Below are 22,666 nucleotides of genomic sequence, written 5' to 3' on the forward strand. Positions count from 1 at the left end.
AGGCTACTGGAGTGACAACCCCATGACAGGCAGAGTCAGCCTCCAAGTGACCATCACCCATGCATTTGTCTGTCCACCCTACTAGCACCGTGGCCTCCTCCATCTGCTCAGCTGAGGCCTCCGGGAGAAGACGCCATGACCCCCTCCCTCAGGGCCCTGCTCTGCCTCGGTGAGATGGGACGGGGAGGGGACTCTGGTCTGTCAGGACCCCAGGACTCATGGGGAGGAGGGTGCTGCTCAGGGTTCAGGGCAAATCTCTCACAGGGACTCTCTTCCAGGGCTGAGTGTGGGCCTCAGGACCCCAGTGCAGTCAGGTGAGTCTCCCCAGGGTTCCCAGGTTCCTCTCACTGGGGACAAGGGGTTACAACCTGTGCATCTGGGGATGGAGAACAGTGGTTCTGGGTTAATGGATGTGGGGCATCTTAGAAATGTGGGGGTGGGTAATGCCTTCTAACCCAGCTTCTGGTTTCCTTCCAGGGCCCCTTCCCAAACCTACTGTCTGGGCTGAGCCAGGCCCTGTGATCCCTTCTGGGAGCCCGGTGACCATCTGGTGTCAGGGGACCCCAGGGGCTGAGGAGTACTGTCTGGATAAAGAGGGAAGCCCAACACCATGGAGAAGAGAGGAGCCACAGGAGCCCGTGGACAAGGCCAAGTTATCCATCACACACATGACAGAGCATGATGCAGGGATATATCGCTGTTACTTTTACAGTCCTTCAGGCTGGTCAGAGCGCAGCGACCCCCTGGAGCTGGTGGTGACAGGTGAGAGGACACTCAGGGGTTCCAGTCTCAGGCTCTGCCCTCAGGAAGGGGGTGCGCTCTCAGGGTGTCTCCCTCTCACAGCCCAACCCTGGGGGACATGAGGGAGGTTCAACCCCATTTAACCTGCTGCCTCCTCCTCCCCTAGGATCCTACAGCAAACCCAGCCTCTCAGCCCTGCCCAGTCCTGTTGTGACTTCAGGAGGGAAGGTGACCCTCCACTGTGGCTCAGGGCAGGGATTTGACAGGTTCATTCTGACTAAGGAAGGAGATCACAGGCTCTCCTGGACCCTGGACTCCCAGACACAGCACAGTGGGCGGTTCCAGGCCCTGTTCCCTGTGGGCCCCGTGACCCCCAGCCACAGGTGGAGGTTCAGATGCTATGGCTGTTACAGGAACAGACCACAGGTGTGGTCACAACCCAGTGAACCCCTGGAGCTCCTGGTCTCAGGTGAGTCCCATTATTGCCCCATCCATGGATTTAGGCTCCAGATACATTATTGGCATCTTTGCTGGGAGGAAACACCCCTGTGAGTGGGTGAGGAGGGAAGTACAGGGGCCACTGTGTCAAAGACACACAGAGAGACAGTGAGTCCTGTGTGCCAGGACAGGAGAAGGGGGTTTATGGGAGGAGCAGCCCAAGCTTCTTCCCAAGGGGGCATCAGGGCCCTGTGGGTGGGGATGGATCCAGTCCACCCCTCACTCTGCCTTTCACCCAGCCCCTCGCTGTCACTGCTGTGTTGGGGGCGGATAATGAGGAAGAACCCTCAGCTCCAGATGAGATGTGGACAGGCCCCTGCAGAGGAGGAGCCCAGAGTACGAAGCTGGTGTCCTCCTGGGGGGTGCGGGCACGGGCAATGTGAGAACAGCACAGGAAATCCACAGTCCTGGGTCCCAGTCCCAGACCGGCCCCATCAAGGCTGGGTGATATGGGGCACGTGATTAATCTCTCTGAGCGTCAGAAATGGGTTGTGGGTCAGCAATCCCTGGTGCATGACTGCTGTGAGGTGAGAGGAGATGAGTGACAGACACCAGCATGTGCCTCACACACAGTAGGTGCTCATTACACGGCAACCTTTCCTCATTCATGACGTCATGAGGGGATGAGGACTCCCCAGGACCTTTCATGCCTGATTCCTTTCCAGGAGACGTCCCCAAACCCTCCATCTGGGCTGACCCAGGCCCCGTCGTCAGCAAGGGGAGCCCTGTGACCATCTGGTGTCAGGGGTCTCTGCAGGCTAGTGTCTACGTTCTGTATAATGACAGGGTCTCTGAGCCCTTGGATACGAAGACCCCAAAGGACTCCAGCAACAAGGCCAGTTTCCTCATTGAAGCCACGACCCCATCCCACGCAGGGCTGTACCAGTGCGCATATTACAGCACTGGAGACATACTCTCAGAGTTGGGTGACCCCCTGCTCCTGGTGGTGACAGGTAAGGGAGACACCAGGACCCTCCTCACTGTGGGCTCCAGGTCACAGGCAGAGGGAATAAAGTGTGCCCTCAGAGGGACCTCACCCCACACAGAACACACCTGGGGCATGAGGGTGATGGTCCCTTTAACACAGACCCTTTCTCCTCCCTCAGGAGTGGATGGTGCACCCTCCCTGTCAGCCCAGCCAAGCCCTGTGGTGGCCTCAGGAGGGAACGTGTCCCTCTCCTGTAGCTCATGGTTCACATGGGGCCCTTTCCATCTGCTGAAGGAGGGAGAGGGTGAGAAAGGTGTTAAAAGGAGATAAAAAGACACCCCACCCCCCCCAGGGGGACTGAGAGGAGCTGAGAGGGGTCACAGACAGAGTCTCTGGAGAAGGACAAGGTCCCTCAGCTCAGGGTCAATGGCGCGAGGGGAGGGTGGCTCTCTACACATCGCAACCTTCCTCTCCCCAGGAATGTACAGGAAACCCTCCCTCTCAGCCCAGCCGGGACCCTCAGTGCCCAGGGGAGTGACCGTGACCCTGCAGTGTGGGTCTGAGATCTGGTTTGACACCTTCCACCTGCACAGGGAGGGGTCACTGGACCCTCCCCAGCACCTCCATCTGCAGGACACGTCTGCACCCTCTCAGGCCACCTTCACCCTCAGTCCTGTGAGCTCAGGCCACCAGGGGACCTACAGGTGCTATGGCTCAAACAGCACCTCCCCCTACCTGCTGTCACAGCCCAGCGACCCCCTGGAGCTGGTGGTCTCAGGTGAGGAGCCCTGACCCCGTCCTTTCTGTGCTCAGTCAGCTCAGGGCCCTGTTCCTAGGAGAGTGGGTGACAGTAATAAACAAGGAGGTGGAGGAAGTTCCATAGAGCAGGTTCCAGCCCATGAGAGAGCCTATGAGACAGACAGGACCTCCCACTCCTGGACCCCACTTCTGAACCTCAACAGAGAGAAGAGGAGGGAGGGTGCCGGGGTCCAACCCCAGCAGGTCCAGGGGTCCCCAAAGGTGTGGACGGAGTCGTTGAAGAAGGAATGACACGGAGTCAGCCTTCAGTTGATCAGCAGCCTAGCCAGGATCTCTAGCCAGGATCTCCAGCCAAGTTCTGGTCTGGATCTCCAGAGAGGTTCTGCTTCTGATCTCCAGCCAGGTTCTGTGTCCATGTTCTCTTGCTAGGTTCTCCAGGTTCTCCAGCCAGGTTCTGTAGCCATGTTCCCTCGCTAGGTTCTCCAGCCAGGTTCAGTCACCAGGTTCTAGTCAGGTTCTCTTGCCAATTTCTGTAGTCAGGTTCAGTCCAGGATCTTTTGCCATGTTCTCTCGCTACGTTCTGTCTCTAGGTTCTGAGGCCAGTTTCTGTCCAGGATCTTTTGCCATGTTCTCTCCAGCGAAGTTCTTCTGTCTCTAGAGAACGTTCTGTGTAGGTTCTGTGCCTCCTGGTTCTGTCTCTCTTCGTTCTGTCTTCTTACATCTGTATTTATACCAGTTGATTCAATCCTATCAATCTCTATTACAAAGGTTAGGGAGTTTCTTATCTCCATTCCAGGGAGTAAAGATTATGTAGCTTAAGGATGATTGTTCGTAGTTAAAGTGATTAATTACCCGCCTGGCACTTAGTTAAGAGGTTTTATTCCCTCCCTAACTTCAGGGGAAAATCCCTACCTGGGGAAACCACCTTTCTCAGAGACCTTGGTTAAAACACATAGTGCCAAGAAGGTGAGCAAACATATTAAGAACAGTATGCCATATATGCCAGGTCCCTTGAAACAGCAAGTATGGACCGGCTCCCGGCAGGAGGGCAAGTGAGATGTGAGCGAAATGAGCAGGAATGTGATTAGTCTGTGCAGAGATCACAACCCCGGCCCCTCCACCACCACCACTACTCACCTCCTGACAATCATCTCAGAATCTGGGTCCCTGTGGTCCCAGCCCCACTGGACACTCCCCTATAGAGAAGCATCCTGCCTGTGGGCACCACACGGCACGGCCCCCTGTGCTCACCTGGAGGCCTCCAGGCCCTCGGTGCTCACCTGAGAACAAGGAGGGACCCTGCAGGGCTCATGGGGACCTGGGGCCTCCGCCCAGACTCTGTGCATTCCCCTCTGCTCAGCGTCTCTGTGCACACGGGTCCATTATGGCTCTTTTTTAGAGAACCTTCAGGCAATACTTCAGTCTATAAGCTCACAATTTAAATGATATTATATGGAGTCCAGATAGAAATATAAACATTCTATTCCTCTTTTCATTGGGAGCAGGTTAAATTCAGACATTTTTTAATGAAGAATAACTTCTCGTTTATATAAAGTCTACATTCACACATTTTCAAATCAGCTTTATGCATGAACCTTAGAAGCACGTGACAGCTCTTTGCAAAACTGTGTAAATGCCCAGCCCACTTAGAGAATTGCACCTCTCACATTGTAATTTGTGAGAAAGCTGTTTGATTCCTGTACATTTTCTAAATGGTAGTAAGTGCACATCGGAAAGCTCTTGGTTTGGGCATAGTTATCTCATGACCTGTTAGCCTCCTAAAGACTCTCTCCCTGTGGACTGTTTTTCAGTTGATCCCTCCAACATGCTGATAAAATTATAATCCCCACCAGGCCAAGGAAATGTCACTTCTTTATTCCCAATTGCATACCTACTTTTCTCACTCCACACTTAATACAATGAAATGAGGGATTAAAATGTTCCAGAGTTTCCCTTTGGAAAACAGCTTAATTCACACCCAACCTTATGTCATGGCAAACCCATTAAGAATTCTACATTTTAAAGAGATCAACTAAAGGACTTGTATGCATGCATATAAGCATAACCAATGGACATAAGACACTGGGGGATAGGGGAGGCTAAGGGACTGTCTAGGGCGGGGGGATAAAATGGACACATATGTAATACCCTTTGTAATACTTTAAGCAATAAATTAAAAAAAAAAGAATTCTACATTTTATATTGAAAGCACTATTGGTCGCTTTGTTCCAATCCGTTCTTCTGTTTCATTGGGGTTTACTAGGAATGCTCTCTTTTCCTGGCAGACACACATCTCCTCCTAATTATCTTTTCTCTGATTGTAACCACATGACACACATTACAGAGACTTCTTAGCGTCACCCACTTGCATATTAACGCAACTGAGTGACTCGGATCATCCATGTGCATTTTCTGAATTGTGGAGCTGACATTTAGAGTTAATGCATGGATCACTGTAATGAGGGAAAAGCCATAATTTCTGTTTCCATCATGGGATTCATATAAAAATGGGGTAAGAGATTGACCTAATTTCCTGCTTTTGGTTCTCAGTAAATATTTAAATTAGGGGGATTTTCTCAGTGATTTAAATTTGAACCAGAAATGTGGACTTCCTTGGTTTTGACCTTAGTTGTCTTTTGAGTTTAAAAAAATATCACATGATTACCTTCCACATTCCCATACTTTTCATCTGGAAAATATATCTACCACTGTAGGTATTTGTTATTGTAAAATAAGGTGAGTTAATAAAAGAATCAGTAGATGAACAACTTCAAGTGAAGATGAACATAGCAGACCCTGAGAGGAGGGGCCTGGGCGGGGTGGGGGGAAGGACACCCAGCCCAGACTTTCACCCCTTCCTGCTCCTGAGATGCAGGAGCCCCTGACACCAACCGCTCCTCCATGGACCTTGGGTCCCCAGCTGTTGAGAAGGTGGGATCTCTCAGCTGTAGGGGAATAAGCTCACGGGGTCTTGATCCACTGACTGAACACAGAACACACAGCTCTTAGCTATTCCTGAATTGAGACCATTTCATACTCATCCTCAGTTCTTGGGCACGGCTGACTCTGATCAAGGTGACTCAGAGCACGTGCAGAGTTCAGACATCAGAGGGACACTGATGTCAAGGGGAGGTGGGAGCCCAGGTTGAACATCAAAATCCTGGAGATTAGGGTCTGCCCTGACCTCTGAGACTTCTTTACCCACAATTCTTATTTTTCCATCCCCAAGACTACACAGTGGAGAATCTCATCCGGATGGGCGTGGCTGGCTTGGTCCTGGTGGTGCTCGGGGTGCTGCTATTTGAGGCTCGAAACAACCCCATAAGGACCCTCGATGCAGCCAGGATGTGAACACAGAGGGAACAACGCACCGTTCAGAGGGGGAGCCTTGGAGCCCATCTGAGCATCCCAGGAGGTGCTGAAGGAAAGTGGGGACCATAGTTGGGGAATCTGTCTGCTGAGAATGTCCAGGGGGGTAGATGTGGTAGGTGAGGTCTGGGTGCAGGAGAACGTGGGCCATGTCCCTGTCGAGGACGCCTCCTCCACCCATCTGGGTGCTCTCCCTCCCTCCCTGTCCTTGGTCACTCTCCTTCATTGCCCTTCTGTTCTCACCCTGTGACGTGAGGGTCGGTCCCACATGGCTGGTTCAGATTCACATCTATACACGCCTTCATGCTGCGTCACATCCATCCCAACAAAATGAGGTGTCTTCACAACCCTGGGATTAGTTTAAACCATAAAGAACAAAGGACAGGTACCTGGTCCATAGTGGGAAAACATCATAATAATGCAGCTCAGGGAAAGAATCAGGACACAAAAGGGAATCAGGTTTTGTGTGATTTCATTTCTGCAAAATGTCAAGGAGAAGGAAACCCATAGAAACAGAAATCAGACTGGTTTGTCTGGGGTTGACCAGGAGAACAGCTGGGAGATGGGCTGTCTGCTTGTGTTATTTTTTTATTTGTTCATTTGTGTTTTTTTGGTAGGGGGAGTTTAAAACTTTCGTGAACAAGATAGATGTTGTCATTGAGACATTGTGCATTTACTGCATTCTATTGAATTTCATATTTCAAAAGGCCCAATTGTATGTTATGTGACTGTTGCTTCAATAAAAATAAATGCAAGTGAAACACGCATGGTTCCCTACAGCTCCCTTATACCTTGGAGGTTGCCCCACTTGTGTCCGTAGAGTTTTATAGGAGCAGGACTCCCACCAGGTCAGAGGTGCCCTAAGTGCTTTAGTGCTTAGGACCAACACACTCATTAAATTTCCACCTTCACTCCTGACTGGGGCTGAGTCTAGGATCCAAAATGAGACCCACCATCCCTGTATCCTTTTGTCTGCGCTCATCTGCCATTCAACCAAGGATGCACTACAGCTTCTGATTCACCTTGTAGGCTTGGGGGATATACATGTGGCCTCCAAATATCCCTTCCCACCACACGCCTCCCATACACACACCTTCATCAGGTCTGAAAATGACAGCGGATTTCTGGCAGTTGTGGCTCAGTGGTTGAGTGTAGACCTCTAAACCAGGAAGTCATGGTTCTATTCCTGGTCGGAGCACATGCCTGGGTTGTGGATTCCATCCTCAGTGTGGGGCTTGCAGGAGGCGTCCGATCAATGATTCTCTCTTATCATTGATGTTTCTATCTCTCTCCATCTCCCTTCCTCTCTGAAATCAATAAAAATATACTTTTTTAAAAAAGAAAGAAATTAACAACCGATTCGTGTTCTTCATGACTCAGGCACTGCTGATCCTCAGAACAACCCTCAGAAGTGAGGTTTCACAATTTTGCCCAACAGGCAAAGAGGAAGAGGACAAGGACTGGCTCAAAATAGAGGCTCAATAAACGTGTCTCCAGTTCTTAGATTACAACCTGGGTTTTGTCTCCAACACAATCTTCTACCCAAAGCATAGAGATGGAATAAACAGCATTAGACAAAGAGGTACAGTCTGGGGAACAAGAGGTGGTGAGGAGGCAGAAAGGACAGCACAGGTTTGATGGAGAGGGATGGAGAGCAGGAGCTCTGCTCACAGAGACGAGGAAGTCAGAGGGAGGAAGTGATAGGGAGAAGCAGCAGCTCACACCCAGGCCTGGAGGCTAGTGCTGGTTGCCTCTGTGGGTGAGCTGACAGTTTTGTAACATCCCCCAGGCCTCCTGTTCCTCTTGGGGTCAGCAACCTGGATACAGCCCCGTTGTCGCCTGCAGGCAGTCATGATGGAGAGATGAGGAGCCCTCCATTCTCCCCTTTCTGTCTCACACTGAACCAATCCCAGCATTCTGGCTTCCGGTTCTCCTTCCTGTGACCCAGTTCTCCCCACAGACAAGCTCAGGCGAAGACCCAGGACAGCTCGTTGGTGTGACCACATCAGCTCCTTCTGGCCTCCTCCAGACACTCACTCTTGGCTGAGGTGTTTCATTCTCATGGCCCCAAACATACCTGTCACTGACCATCCCCTGCACAAAGCCTGTCCACAGGTACCCCCTGACTCCAGCCACATCCAGGATCTCCACCCAGTACTTCATGCTGCTGCTGATCAGGCTGAGCTACACTCTCCAGCCCAAGTGAGGCCAATGCCTCCTCCAACCTAACTCATCCCGCGAACCTCCTCCCCTCCCCCAACACACAACTTGGGTTAGGACCACATCGTGGCCCCTCACGGGGCCCCCTGAGCCCATCTGAACAGAGCTCCCTCCTCTCCTAACCTCCTAGACCAAAAAAGAATACATTTATTTCCCAAATGTATTCCTTACATTTTGGAAATAAATCAACAGGCTTTGCAATAATCAATGTGTGATCCAAAACAGAAGTGAATATTTTAGATTAAATGATAATGTAAATACTACACATCAAACCTATGAAATGAAAAAAGAAAAAACCATTTGTGTTTGTGTGTGTTATGTGTGTGAGTATATGTGTGAGAGTATAAGTGTTTGCATAAATGTGTATGTGTGTGTGAGTGTGGGTGAGTCTATATATATGTGGGCTGTATGAATACATATGTGAATGTTTGAGAGTTGTGTGTGTGTGTGTGTGTGTGTGAAGGTTTATTTGTATGTTTTGGGTGTGAGTGTATTATTGTGTGTGTTTGAATGGGCCTATATATGTGTCAGTAGGTGTGTATGTGTGAGTGTGTAGTGTTTGAGTGTATATGTGTTCTGGTATTTTAGTGTGACTGTGTACATGTGTGTGAATGTATATGTGTGTGAGTGTCTGAGTATGTATGTTTGTGATCACTTATCCCTGTAAGAGTTGTGTGACTAGTAATGAGAGTGGATATGTGTGCATGAGTGAATATGTGTGTAACAGTATGTAGACATGAGTGTGTGTGAGCCTGTGTGAGCATATATGGATGTGAGTGTGTATGTGTGAGTGTATGTATCTAAGAGTGCTTAAATATGTATGCTTATGTGTGTGTGAGTATCCAGGTGTATGAGTGTGAGTATATATGTGTGTGAGAGTGTATGTGTGATAGTGTGTGAGTGTGTGGATATGTGTGTGTTCATGGGCAGCTATACCCATCTGTCTGAGGGAAGTAGAAGTGAGAGGTGAGGTGGGAGGGTCACATCTGGATGATCGTGATCAGCCTTGAGTTCAGAAGGAAGAACCTGGACTCACCCTGAAGACAGTGAGGACCATGGAAGGGTTTTAGGCATAAACAGCTTCTGAAAAGGAGTTGCAAGGGCAGATGTGGAGCGTGAACTGGAGAAGGGAGTGAGGGTGTGGAGCTCAGAGCTCAGGAAGGTGGTGGACATGACTGTTGCCATGAGGGTGTGAAGGTGACCTCCCTCCCTGCCTTGTTGACTGGAGACACCAAGGGGCCCTCAGGACAGAGAGCCCAGGAGTTGGGGAGGGAGGAGCCTGGGGGCTGTGCAAGATGCATCTGCTCCCACAGGCAGCTCAGCGCCTCCTCCTGGCCCTGGGATGCAGGTCCTACGTCTCACACAGGCTCCCCCTGACTTTCTGTCTGTGAGCAGCGGGCGCTCTTCATGTCCTGGGGGACAATCATCGAGTCATTTCTGCCCCTTCAGAGCACCTTTGAGGCCGGGTGTCACTCTCCTCTTCAAACTGTGGAGACTCATCAGGACTCAGACAAGAACAACATTCATGAGAATCCTGTACCAAGGCATAGCACACACAGACACATTAAATATCAGTTGTGGCGCTACCATCTGAGTGGCTGAAGGGCACTTGAGCAGGCTACTTCCTCCCTTGACTTCTCAGCAAAACAAAAGCCTCCCCAACAAAGATGATGAGAATTTTTCTGGCCTGAGATATGGAGGAAATGAAACCAGCCATTCAATGCAGATGGAGATGTTGGTGTTTTGAGAAATTGAAAAGCAGAGACGCCTTGTCCAAAGGAGCAGAAGGAAGACTCCAGGTCAGACCCCTCGCGTGGAGTCACCTTGATCATGACAGACCTTTGCCGGGCTGCGGAGAGGTCACGGCCTTTCCATCAGGTGGTGCTGGGCCAGTGGGTGAGTCTGTGGGACACAGTGAACTTCTTACCTGCCTCCTCCATTTACAATAATCAATGTTAGATGGGCGACAGATCAAAATGTGAAAAAGAAACCAACTACTTTTTCTTTTGCAAAAGAAAAAGGGGAAACTATCTTACTAGTATGTGGGAGACACATTTTTCATCGATGTGTACACAAGAACATGAACTCAGGGGGGACATGGACACAGTGGATCCACTAAGATGAAGAACTTCTGTTCCTTATAGACGCCAGTGAGACAGTGAAGACGATAGATATTTGCGATGTCAAAATGAGACCACGGACTGGCATTCAGATCATTAGGAAACATGTACAAGTTGTTATGTGGCAGCAGAGAGCAATAGAGAAGCAAGCAAAAACTTAACACGCAACTGATATTGACATGCAAATGTGCAGTGACTTTGTTTAAAGTGATGAGCTGTCTTGGCTGGTGTTTCTCAGTGGTTAGCACATCAGCCTGACCACCGAAGAGTCACAGGTTTACTTCCAGGTCAAGGGCATGTGCCTTGGTTGCAGTTTTGACCATGGCCCTCATGTGGGATGCAACCTATTGACGTCTCTCACATTGATGTTTCTCTCTCTCATCCCTCTCTCCCTTCCATCCTCTCTAAAAATCATTGGAAATAATATCCTCAGGTGAGGAGTAACAAAACAAATTTTTAAATAAAAGGTGCTGAGCTTTATAAGTCATTGAAGAAATAAATATGCATCAAACCACAGGGTTGGTACCAATACTTACACTGAATAAGGAACATGAAAAAGGCAGGAAACACAAAGGGTGGGCAGGGATGTAACCTACCAGGACCCTTGAACCAGGGAAAGTCGAGGAAATGCTGAGGCCCCTGGGAATCTGCTCAGCAGAATCTTTCATAAATGAGCTCCCTCAAGAGCCGTGGTCGGGTGTCCCATTGGGCTGTTCAGAGCCAGACTCTCAGGGGCTGAGTCAGGACCAGAACCTGGGTCCCGCCCTCCCTGAGCAGGAGTCAGACCATCAGACACATGAGACCCTGAGGCTCAGGTGAGACCTCAGACACTGCTGACCAGCCTCCTGAAACCTGGACGCCCCATGAGCCCTCATTCTGGGGAGATCCAGTGCCAGGCCCAGGGCGGGGCTGACTCCTTGCTGTGGGGTGTGGTAACCCTGAAGGGTTGCAACAGCCTTTAACTCGTCACATCCTGTGAGACTCTGTTCTGCAGGCTCAGGCTTCCTCCATCTGCAGAGCAGGAGCCCTCAGAGCAGACGCCATGGCTTCCATCCTCTCTGCTCTTCTCTGCCTCGGTCAGTTGTGGACACGGGGAGGGGGAGAAGGAGGGGCAGCTTCATCCTCTTGTTCATGGGGAACCTCAGGCTCAGGCAGCTCAAGTGGATGGGTCCCTGATGGGAAGGGAATCAGCTCAGACATCCGGGTGCAAATCTCTCACCGACACTCTCTTCCAGGGCTGAGTCTGGGCCAGCGGATCCACGTGCGGGCAGGTGAGTCCTCCCCAGGCTCCATGTCCCTCCTCTTACTTCACCGCTGGGGCTCAGGAGGGAGCACACAGGTGCTGGGTTGAGGTGATAGAGGAGGTTCTAGCACTAAGCTAGGAAATGACGGTGGGGAAGGTCTTGGTCATGCAGCCTCTGCTTTCCTTCCAGGGACCCTCCTCAAACCCACCCTCTGGGCTGAGCCAGCCTCTGTGATGCCCTGGGGAAGCCCCGTGACCATCTGGTGTCAGGGGACTTTGGAGTCCCAGCAGTTCTGTTTTGAGAAAGAGGGAAGCACATCACCCTGGTGCAGAGTGAAACCGCTGCCTCTGGTGGACAAGGACGCGTTCAGCATCACAAGCCTGACAGAGAGTGGTGTTGGGAGATATCGCTGTTACTATCACAGCCCTGATGGCTGGTCAGAGCGCAGTGACCCCCTGGAGCTGGTGGTGACGATAGGTGAGAAGACACTCAGGGGTCCCAGCCTCAGGCTCTGCCCTCAGGAAGGGGTTCTGCTCTCAGGGTGTCTCCCTCTCACAGCCCAGCGCAGGGGGAAATTAGGGAAGTCTTAGCCCATGTAACACACTGCCCCCTCCTTTCCTAGGAACCTACAGCAGACCCAGCCTCTCAGCCAGGCCCAGCCCTGTGGTGACCTCAGGAGGGAACGTGACCCTCAAGTGTGGCTCATGGGAGGGATTTGACAGGTTCATTCTGACTAAGGAAGGAGACCACAGGCTCTCCTGGGCCCTGGACTCACAGACACACCTCAGTGGGCAGTCCCAGGCCCTGTTCCCTGTGGGCCCAGTGAACTCCAGCCACAGTGGGACATTCAGATGCTATGGCTGTTCCAGGGACAAGCCCCACATGTGCTCACAACCCAGTGACCCCCTGGAGCTCCTGGTCTCAGGTAAGTCACATTATTATCCCTTCCATTGATTCTGGCACCAAACTGGGGTGTTATTAGGGTCATTACTTTGGGTTGATCCCCATGTGAGAGGGTGAGGTCAGGACATCACAAGGGCTCCTGGGCAAGAGACACAGAGAGAGACAGTGAGACCGGGAGGCTAGGCCAGGAGCAGGGTTTTGTGGGAGGAGCAGCCCCAGTAATTCTCGTCTGGTCTCCCCAGGTGACTCTGGGAAGCCCTCCCTCCTGAGCCAGCAGGGCTCCATCATGGCCTCTGGACAGAGCCTGACCCTCCAGTGCCGCTGTGATGTCGGCTATGACAGATTCGCTCTGTCCAAAGAGTGGGGATGGAACGTCCCCCAGAGCTTAGGCTGGGCTCTCTCAGGCCCATTTCCTCTTGACACTCAGAGAGGCTGACAGGGGGGCGGGTACATGTGCTAGAGTAGGAACAACCTTTTCTTTGAGTGTTTGGCCCAGTAACCCCCTCTAGACATCCTGGTGGCAGGTGAGGAGCCAGTGGGTTCACTCAGGGACCCAGACTCTGCACAGGCCCCTGCAGAGGGTCTCAGGTGGTGAGGCCAGAAAGAAAGTGCAGGGCCCCAGGGAGGGAGAGACAGAGAGAGACAGGGAGTGGGAGGGGAGAGGGGGAGACTCAGAGAAACGGAGACAGACAGAGGAGGGTCCTCAGAGAGAGGCCTGGTGACTCTCAGGGCAGAACAAGGTGGGCAGCCCACCCAGCTGAACCTATGAACCAGGAGGTCGCAGTTCAATTGCAGGTGAGGTTGCATGCCCGGGTTGCCAGCTCAATCCCCAGGTACGGGCATGCATGAGGAAGCTGATCATATCTTCTTTCTCATCATTGATGTTTCCATCACTCTGTCCCTCTCCTTTCCTCTCTGAAACCGATCTACATTATAAAAGGCCAGTGGCCGTAATGCACAGGAGGTGCATTGATGGGTCTTGCGGCGAGGCGGGTCTGGGGTTCTGCTGGCAGGTTCTGGATCTCTTGTGATTTCACACACTGGGCCTCTAGTATATATTTAACATACAAGGTGGGAAGGCAGCCCTCACCCTCCCTCCCTCTCTCTAGGACACCTGTCTGACACACCCTCCCTCTCAGTGCAGCCAGGCCGCAGGGTGGCCTCAGGAGAGAACGTGACCCTGCTGTGTCAGTCACAGAGCCCAAGAGACACTTTCCTTCTGACCAAGGAGTGGGCAGCCGATATCCCCTCTGTCTAGAGATCAATGCACAGAGCTGGGCAGTTCCAGGCGGAGTTCTTCATGAGCCCTGTGACCTCAGCCCACGGGGGCACCTACAGGTGCTACAGTTCACTCAGCCCCTCCCCCTTCCTGTTGTCACTCCCCAGTGAGCCCCTGGAGCTCCTGGTCTCAGGTGAGGGGCCCCTGACCCTGTCCTTTCTGAGCTCAGTCATTGAGGGCCCTGTCACCAGGAGAGGTGAGGCTAGGGTGGATGATATACAATAAGAGTGTCTTGGGCTGAGCTGTGGGATGCAGGTGGGGAAGGCCTTTTAATGCAGCCTCTTGTTTTCTCCAGGGACCTCTCCCAAACCCACCCTCTGGGCTGAGCCAGGACCAGTGATCCCACGGGAGAAGCCCCTGACCATCTCCTGTGAGGGGACCCCAGGGGCTGAGGAGTACCGTCTGTATAAAGAGGGAAGCCCCGCACCATGGAAAAGAGAGAAGCCACTGGAGCCCGGGGACAAGGTGATGTTCTCCATCCCACACATGACAGCGCATGATGCAGGGATATATCGCTGTTACTATCGCAGCCCTGCTGGCTGGTCAGAGCCCAGTGACCCCCTGGAGCTGGTGGTGACAGGTGAGAGGACACTCAGGGGTCCCAGCCTCAGGCTCTACCCTAAGGAAGGGGGTCTGCTCTCAGGGTGTCTCCCTCTCACAGCCCAGCCCTGGGGGACGTGAGGGAGGTGTGAGCCCATTTAACATGCTGCCTCCTCCTCTCCTAGGATCCTACAGCAAACCCAGCCTCTCAGCCCTGCCCAGCCCTGTCGTGACCTCAGGAGGGAACGTGACCCTCCAGTGTGGCTCATGGAAGGGATTTGACAGGTTCATTCTGACTAAGGAAGGAGATCACAGGCTCTCCTGGACCCTGGACTCATGGAGACAGCCCAAGAGTCAGTTCCAGGCTCTGTTCTCCATGGGCCCCGTGACCCCCAGCGACAGAGGGCCATTTAGATGCTATGGCTATGACAGGTACAGGCCCCAGGTGTGGTCACACCCGAGTGACCCCCTGGAGCTCCTGGTCTCAGGTAAGGCCCATTATTGTCCCTTCCATTGATTCAGGAAACAAATACTGGGGTGTTATTAGGGTCATTAATTTGAATGCAGCCCCATATGAGAGGGTGAGGGGAGCACAAGGGCTCTTGAGCCAGAGTCACAGAGAAAGACAATGAGGCCAGGAGAATGGGGCAATGGGAGGAGTAGCCCCTGTAATTCATGTCTGGTCTCCCCAGGTGAGTCTGGGAAGCCTTCCCTCCTGACCCAGCAGGGCCCCATCGTGGCCTCTGGACAGAGCCTGACCCTCCAGTGTCGCTCTGATGTCGGCTATGACAGATTCTCTCTGCGCAAAGAGGGAGAACGGGACCTCCCCCAGAGCCTTGTCCTGCAGCCCCAGGCCCACTTCCCCCTGGACACTCAGAGAGGCTGACCGGAGTGGGGGGTATATATGCTAGACTAGGAAGAACCTTTTCTTTGAGTGGTTGGTCCAGTTACGCCCTTGATATCCTGGTGGCAGGTTTGGATCCAGTGGATTCAACCAGGCACGTAGATCTGCACGGACCCTGCTGGGGGTCTCAGGTGGTGAGGCCAGAATGACAGTGCAGGCCCCAAGGATGGAGAGAGACAGAGAGAGACAGGGGTGGGAGGGGAGAGGTGGAGACTCAGAGAGACAGAGACAGACAGAAAGGAGGGTCCTCAGAGAGAGGCCTGGTGACTCTCAGGGCAGAACAAGGTGGGCAGGCAGCCCTCACCCTCCATCCCTCTCTCTAGGATGGCTGTCTGACAGACCCTCCCTCTCCATGCAGCCAGACCCCAGGGTGGCCTCAGGAGAGAACGTGACCCTTCTGTGTCAGTCACAGAGCCCGAGGGACACGTTCCTTCTGTCCAAGGAGGGGGCAGCCGATCCCCCCCTGTGTCTGAGATCAGAGCACCGAGCTCAGCAGTTCCAGGTGGAGTTCTCCATGAGCCCTGTGACCTCAGCCCACGGGGGCACCTACAGGTGCTACAGCTCACACAGCTCCTCCCCCTTCCTGCTGTCTCTCCCCAGTGAGCCCCTGGCGCTCCTGGTCTCAGATGAGTGTCCCCTAACCCTGTTTGCTGAGCTGTCAGCTCAAGGTCCTGTCCCCAGTAGAGGTGAGGCTAGGGTGGATGAAATATAATAAGAGTGTCTTAGGCTGAGCTGTGGGATGCAGGTGGGGAAGGCCTTTGTAATGTAGCCTCTTGTTTTCTCTAGGGACCTTCCCCAAACCCACCCTCTGGGCTGAGCCAGGCCCTGTGATCCCCCAGGGGAGTCGCCTGACTATCTCCTGTCAGGGGACCCCAGGGGCTGAGGAGTACCGTCTGGATAAAGAGGGAAGCCCAGCACCATGGAAAAGAGAGAAGCCACAGGAGCCCGGGGACAAGGCCAAGTTCTCCATCACACACATGACGGAGCTTAATGTTGGGATATTTCGCTGTTACTCTCTCAGCCCTGATGGCTGGTCAGAACCCAGTGACCCCCTGGAGCTGGTGGTGACAGGTGAGAGGACACTCAGGGGTCCCAGCCTCAGGCTCAGCCCTCAGAAAGGGGGTCTGCTCTCAGGGTGTCTCCCTCCCACAGCCCAGCCCTGGGGGACATGAGGGAGGTGTGAGCCCATTTAACATGCTGCCTCCTCCTCTCCTAGGATCCTACAGCAAACCCAGCCTCTCAGCCCTGCCCAGCCCTGTCGTGCCCTCAGGAGGGAATGTGACCCTACAGTGTGGCTCAGGGCAGGGATTTGGCAGGTTCATTCTGACTAAGGAAGGAGATCACAGGCTCTCCTGGACCCTGGACTCACAGCGACAGCCCAGTGGGCAGTTTGAGGCCTTGTTCCCTGTGGGCCCCGTGAACCCCAGCCACACGTGGACGTTCAGATGCTATGGCTGCTACAGGAGCACACCACTGGTGTGGTCACCAGCAAGTGACCCCTTGCAGCTCCTGGTTTCAGGTGAGTCGCATTATTGATCCATCCATGGATGGAGTTACCAGCCAGGTTTTTGACATCTTTGCTGTGAGGGGAGGCCCATGTGAGAAGGTGGGGTGAGGGGAGTACAGGGTCTCCTGGGCCAGAGACAGAGAGAGAAAGTAGGACCTGGAGTCCAGGAGATGAGAAGGGGTTTATGGGAGGAGCAGCCCCTGTAACTCATGTCTGGTCTCCCAAGGTGCCTCTTGGAAGCCCTCCCTCCTGAGCCAGCAGGGCCCCATCGTGGCCTCTGGACAGAGCCTGACCCTCCAGTGTCGCTCTGATGTCGGCTATGACAGATTCGCTCTGCACAAGGAGGAGGGAAGGGACCTCCCCCAGAGCCTTGTCCTGCAGCCCCAGGCTGGGATCTCTCAGACCCACTTCCCCCTGGACACTGTGAGCAGCTCCCACGGGGGCCGGTACAGATGCTACGGTGGATACAACCTCTCCTCTGAGTGGTCAGCCCCCAGTGACCCCCTGGAAATCCTGGTGGCAGGTGAGGAGCCAGTGGGTTCACTCAGGGACCCAGAATCTGCACAGGCCCTGCTGGGAGTCTAGAGTGGTCAGGCCAGAATGAAAGTGCAGGCCCCAGGGAGGGAGATAGATGAGAGGGAGGGGGTGGGAGGGTACAGGGGGAGACTCAGAGAAACAGAAAGAGAGGAGAGTCCTCAGAGAGAGGCCTGGTGACTCTAAGGTCTGAACAAGGTGGGCAGGAAGCCCTCACCGTCCCTCTATCTCTCTAGGACACCTGCCTGACACACCCACCCTCTTGGTGCAGCCAGGCCCTGGGGTGGCCTCAGGAGAGAACGTGACCCTGCTGTGTCAGTCACAGAGCCCAAGGGACACGTTCCTTCTGTCCAAGGAGGGGGCAGCCGATCCGCCCCTGTGTCTGAGATCAAAGTACCGAGCTCAGCGGTACCAGGCAGAGTTCTCCATGAGCCCTGTGACCTCAGCCCATGGGGGCACCTACAGGTGCTACAGCTCACACAGCTCCTCCCCCTTCCTGCTGTCTCTCCCCAGTAAGCCCCTGGAGCTCCTGGTCTCAGGTGAGGGCCCCTGACCCTGTCTGCTGAGCTGTCAACTCAGAGAACTCTCCCCGTAAGGATTATGAGCTGAAAGGAAGTGAGGGGCTCTTGGGATAGTCACCCCTAGGAGATCTTTTCCTTAGAGGCCCTCCCACCCCATCCACCCCCTCCCCCTCACCTGGATACTGAAGCAGTGGGAGGGCCTCAGGGGCCACAGCACAGATGTAAGAGGGTGTCTGTGTGAAATGGGGTCCAGGCTCAGCCAAGCCGCTCACCCTCTTCCTGTCCTCATTTTCAGGATCCTCTGGAGGCCCCAAGTCCTCACCCACAGGGCCCACCTCCACAGCTGGTGAGTCCCGGGGATCTCTGCTCAGAGGCAGCACAGCCCACCCAGCAAGTCCTAAGAGTCTGTCAGGGGATCCAGTGATCCAGATTCTCAAGGATGGGCTTGTGTCCCAAGGGGGCTGGGAGTCCCAGAGTCTGAGGCACTTGATGGGTGGTGTGGTCATGGCAGAGGGAGATGTGGGGGCACAGGCTGGGGAGGGGGAGCTGAGCTCATGTGGGGAGTTGACAGCCCCCACCCCTCCTGCCCCATCTTGAACCCAGGAGGCTCTGAGGATAAGTCCCTCCCACCCACGGTGTGTGAAGGTCTCTGTGCAGAGGTGGTGGGTTCCTCCATGTGGGGACGGGGACTGAGCTCTAAGGGGTTCGGGTGCCTCTGGAGTCTCTCACTTGGACACGCTCTACCCTTATATGGGCCTCAGGGCAAAAGGAGAAAATCCTTGTCCAGAGCTCAGATTTCCTGTCAGCTCTGGCCCTGAGCCCTGGGAGATGGGGGCCTCACAGGGAAGGCCCCAAGATGTGATGTTATGGGGCTGTCCCCTCTGTCTCAGTGATGGTGACACTGCACAGGGAGGGACAGGCAGGACAAGGGTCCGGGAACCCAGTCCTACCCCTCAGCTCAGGCTCAGCTCAGAGGAGGGAACAGGGTGGATCAGCCCTGGTGCAGCTCCTGGCTCTGCTGCTCCTGCTGTGGGGCTGGGTGGTTCCTTCTCTACTCTGAGTGTCGGGTTCCTGTCTGCTCATCCCTGGTCCCATCCTGCTCACAGGCTGCTGGGAGATGAGGTGACATAAGGGCCTCACAGAGCTCAGGAAGTCAGAGCCCCCAGTCCAGCCTGACTTTCCTAGGGGGCTGTCAGAGACCTGTGAGTGGAGAGGGATCCAGGAGAGACTCAGAGTCCACCCCACACCCTGCCCCTCCTGTCCCTGCTGTGCTGGGGGCGGATAATGAGGAAGGACCCTCAGCTCCAGATGAGAGCTGGACAGGCCCCTGCAGAGGAGGAGCCCAGAGCACAAATCTGCTGTCCACCTGGGAGGCGGGGAGGGGTTTTCATGAGGACAGCACAAGGAACCCACAGTCCTGGGTTCCAGTCCCGTCCCGCCCCCTCCAGGTTGGATGACCTGGGGCATGACTGAGCCTCAGTGTAGTGGGTGGTGGGTCAGCAATTCCTGGTGCATGACTGCTCTGAGCTGAGAGGAGATAAATGACAGACCCTAGCATGTGCCTCGCACACAGTAGGTGATCATTAAACAGCATCATTGCTCATTCATGAGGTCACTATTGTCCTAGGTCTCAAATGGTACTGGATAGCTGTCTTAGTGGGCTTGGTCCTCCTGCTCTCCCTTCTTCTCTTCCTTCTCCTCCGACATCGGCGTCAGAGCAAAGGCAGGACCTCAGGTGAGTACGGAAGGGGGTGATTCTGGGTCACACAATGTGGAGCTTAGAGCACCTGCCACAAGAAAATCAAATAGATGGGGAAGCTGAGCTGCAAAAAAGATTTCTCCAGAATCTCAAATCAGAAAACCTAGGAAGAATACACTCCCTGTCCGCACACATGGACAGAGGTAAGGTCATCTTTCATCCTTTTCAACCTCATGAATAAGAATCATTCTCACAAGTGCTTTTTCAGAATCTATTGATAAGGTCATGTGATTTTTATCCTTCATTTTGTTTATGTGGTGTACCACGTTTATTGATTTGCGAATATTGAACCATCCTTGCATCTCCAGAGAAAGTCCTCCTTGGTCATGGTGTGTGATCTTTTTAATTTATAGCTGGATCTGGCAACATGAGGATAATTGACAGGAGGATTTCAACAGTGAAATCAAGGAGTCGCTGTTCTGTCTCACTGTCTCTCTCCAGCAGATCAGGCAGCATGAAGGCCCCCAGGGAGTCTGTACAGCCAGGTGAACTGCTCAACATCAAGACTCAGGCAGGGAATGACCACCTCTCTTTCTTTCCTATCAGGGGAATGTTTGGACATGAAGGACAGACAAGCAGAAGAGGACAGACAGATGGACAGTCAGGTGGGTCCCATCCTCCCCAGGCCCCAAGGCTTCTCAAACCCCAACCATGTTTCATCCCTCTCTCTCCCCCTGCTCCAGGCTGCATCCAATGCCCCCCAGGATGTGACCTACGCGCAGCTGAACCTCTTGGCCATTAGACAACAAACGAGTGCACCCCCATCCTCCCCATCACAGGAGCCCTCAGAAGAGCCCAGTGTGTACGCTGCTCTAGCCATTCACTAGCCCAGGAAGGACCCAGACCCCACACTCCAGGGAGGGGGCCTGCAGGGACCCCAGTAGGCAGGAAAGCTGCCCCCAGTGACATTCGGCTAGTTTCCCATGCACCGTGGATACCTGAGGTGCCCCTGGGAATCTTGAGGATTTACCTTATTCTATAGTCAAAGATAAGCCAATGTCTCTACATTTGGAAATCAAGGCAACAGACTTCCCAAGAATCAATGTGTGAACAAAAACAAGTGAATGTTTTAACTGGAATTGTAATGTAAATACGACACATCAAACCTATGAAATAATAAAATTAAGAACCTTAAAAATCTATGGCCTGATCTATCATGTCAAGGATTTAGAAAAACAAAACAAAACTTTGCGTTGAATCTTTAGATCCATAGACAACTAGATGATAAAGATGTGGCGTGTATGCACAATGGAATAGAAACCAGCCATAAACAGAATGAAATCCTGCCATTTTGGACAACATGAACGGACCTGAGTGAAATGATTCAGACGAGGAAAGATGTCACTTAACTCTGGGATTTTTGGCATCCTCAAAGCAAAGGAAACAAAAGCTGACCCATAGAAATAAATAACAAACTGATGGTTGCCAGATGGGAGGGAAGGAAGGATGGGTGAGAAGGGGAAGGGAAGATAGTCAATAATAAATATATTCATGTTGTACACCTGAAACTAATACAGTGATGGCAAACCTATGACACGCGTGTCAGAGGTGACACGCGAACTCATTTTTTTGGTTGATTTTTCTATGTTAAATGGCATTTAAATATATAAAATAAATATCAAAAATATAAATCTTTGTTTTACTATGGTTGCAAATATCAAAAAAATTTCTATATGTGACATGGCACCGGAGTTAAGTTAGAGTTTTTCAAAATGCTGACACACCGAGGTTAAAAGGTTCGCCATCACTGAACTAATATGATATTGTATGACAACTATGGTTTAATAAAAACGGTCAATTAAAAAATGATTAGTTAGACAATAGAAAACAATTTTAAATGAAGGTGTAAGGAGGAAATGATACGTTTTTGCACAGCAAAAGAAACCATCAACAAAATGAAAAGACAACCCACCGAATGGAGAGCTATTTGCCAATACATCTAATAAGGGCTTATTTGTCCAACATTTATATGGAACTTATAAAGTTCAACACCGAAAACTCCCAAACAATTCAATAAAAAAAAGGGCAGCCCTAACTGGCTTGGCTCAGTGGATAGAGCGTCGGCCTGCAGACTCAAGGGTCGCAGGTTCAATTCCTGTCAAGGGCATGTACCTTGGTTGCGGGCACATCCCCACTGAGGAGTGTGCAGGAAGCGACTGATCGATGTTTCTCTCTCATCGATGATTCTAGCTCTCTATCCCTCTCCTTTCCTTTCTGTAAAAAATTAATAAAATATATTTTTAAAAAAATGGGCAGAGGACCTAGATAGTCACTTCTCCAAAGAGGACATACCAATGGCCAATAGACATATGAACAGATGCTCAGCATCACTAATCATCAGAAAGATGCAAATTGAAACCACACACCTTTCAGAATGGCTATCATCAATAAATCCACAAATATCTATGCCCCTCTATGATCACAGCAGCATTATTTACCAAAGCCAAGATCTGAAAACAGCTCAAGTGCTCACCAGCAGATGAAAACTATGGTATATTTACACAATGGAATATTGTGCAGCTGTAAAATAAAGAAGAAACTCTTACCTTTGGCGACAGCATGGATGGATTTGGAGAGCATTATGTCAAGTGAAATAAGCCAGACAGAGAAAGACAAGTTCCCTATGATTTCACTCATATTTGGAATCTAATAAACAAAATAAATGGAAAAAAACATAGTGGAGAGAGACGCATGTATACAGAGAACAGACTGACAGCTGTCAGAGGAGAGGGGGTTGTGGGCTGGGGGGAAGGGCGAGTGGATTAAGCAAAGTAATCAAAGAAAGACTCATGGACACAGACAATACTATGGTGACTGCCAGAGGGAAGGGTGCTGGGGGT

General features: G+C 52.3%; 2 pseudogenes across 2 annotated transcripts; both read left to right on the forward strand.

The window, feature by feature from the left end:
• Positions 1–135: 135 nt before the first annotated feature.
• Positions 136–20,959, forward strand: LOC308530717 (leukocyte immunoglobulin-like receptor subfamily A member 6; annotated as a pseudogene). Its single transcript has 9 exons — positions 136–314; positions 478–762; positions 16,722–17,024; positions 17,239–17,535; positions 17,783–18,085; positions 18,363–18,413; positions 19,695–19,802; positions 20,373–20,431; positions 20,510–20,959. The product of its transcript is annotated as a leukocyte immunoglobulin-like receptor subfamily A member 6 (transcript).
• Positions 11,499–14,040, forward strand: LOC308531374 (leukocyte immunoglobulin-like receptor subfamily A member 6; annotated as a pseudogene). The gene is made up of 6 exons: positions 11,499–11,562; positions 11,871–11,906; positions 12,069–12,356; positions 12,502–12,804; positions 13,025–13,306; positions 13,892–14,040. The product of its transcript is annotated as a leukocyte immunoglobulin-like receptor subfamily A member 6 (transcript).
• Positions 20,960–22,666: the final 1,707 nt, after the last annotated feature.

The sequence above is a fragment of the Myotis nattereri genome (genome assembly GCF_964212035.1).
Source record: "Myotis nattereri genome assembly, chromosome: 15".
Classification (NCBI taxonomy): domain Eukaryota; kingdom Metazoa; phylum Chordata; class Mammalia; order Chiroptera; family Vespertilionidae; genus Myotis; species Myotis nattereri.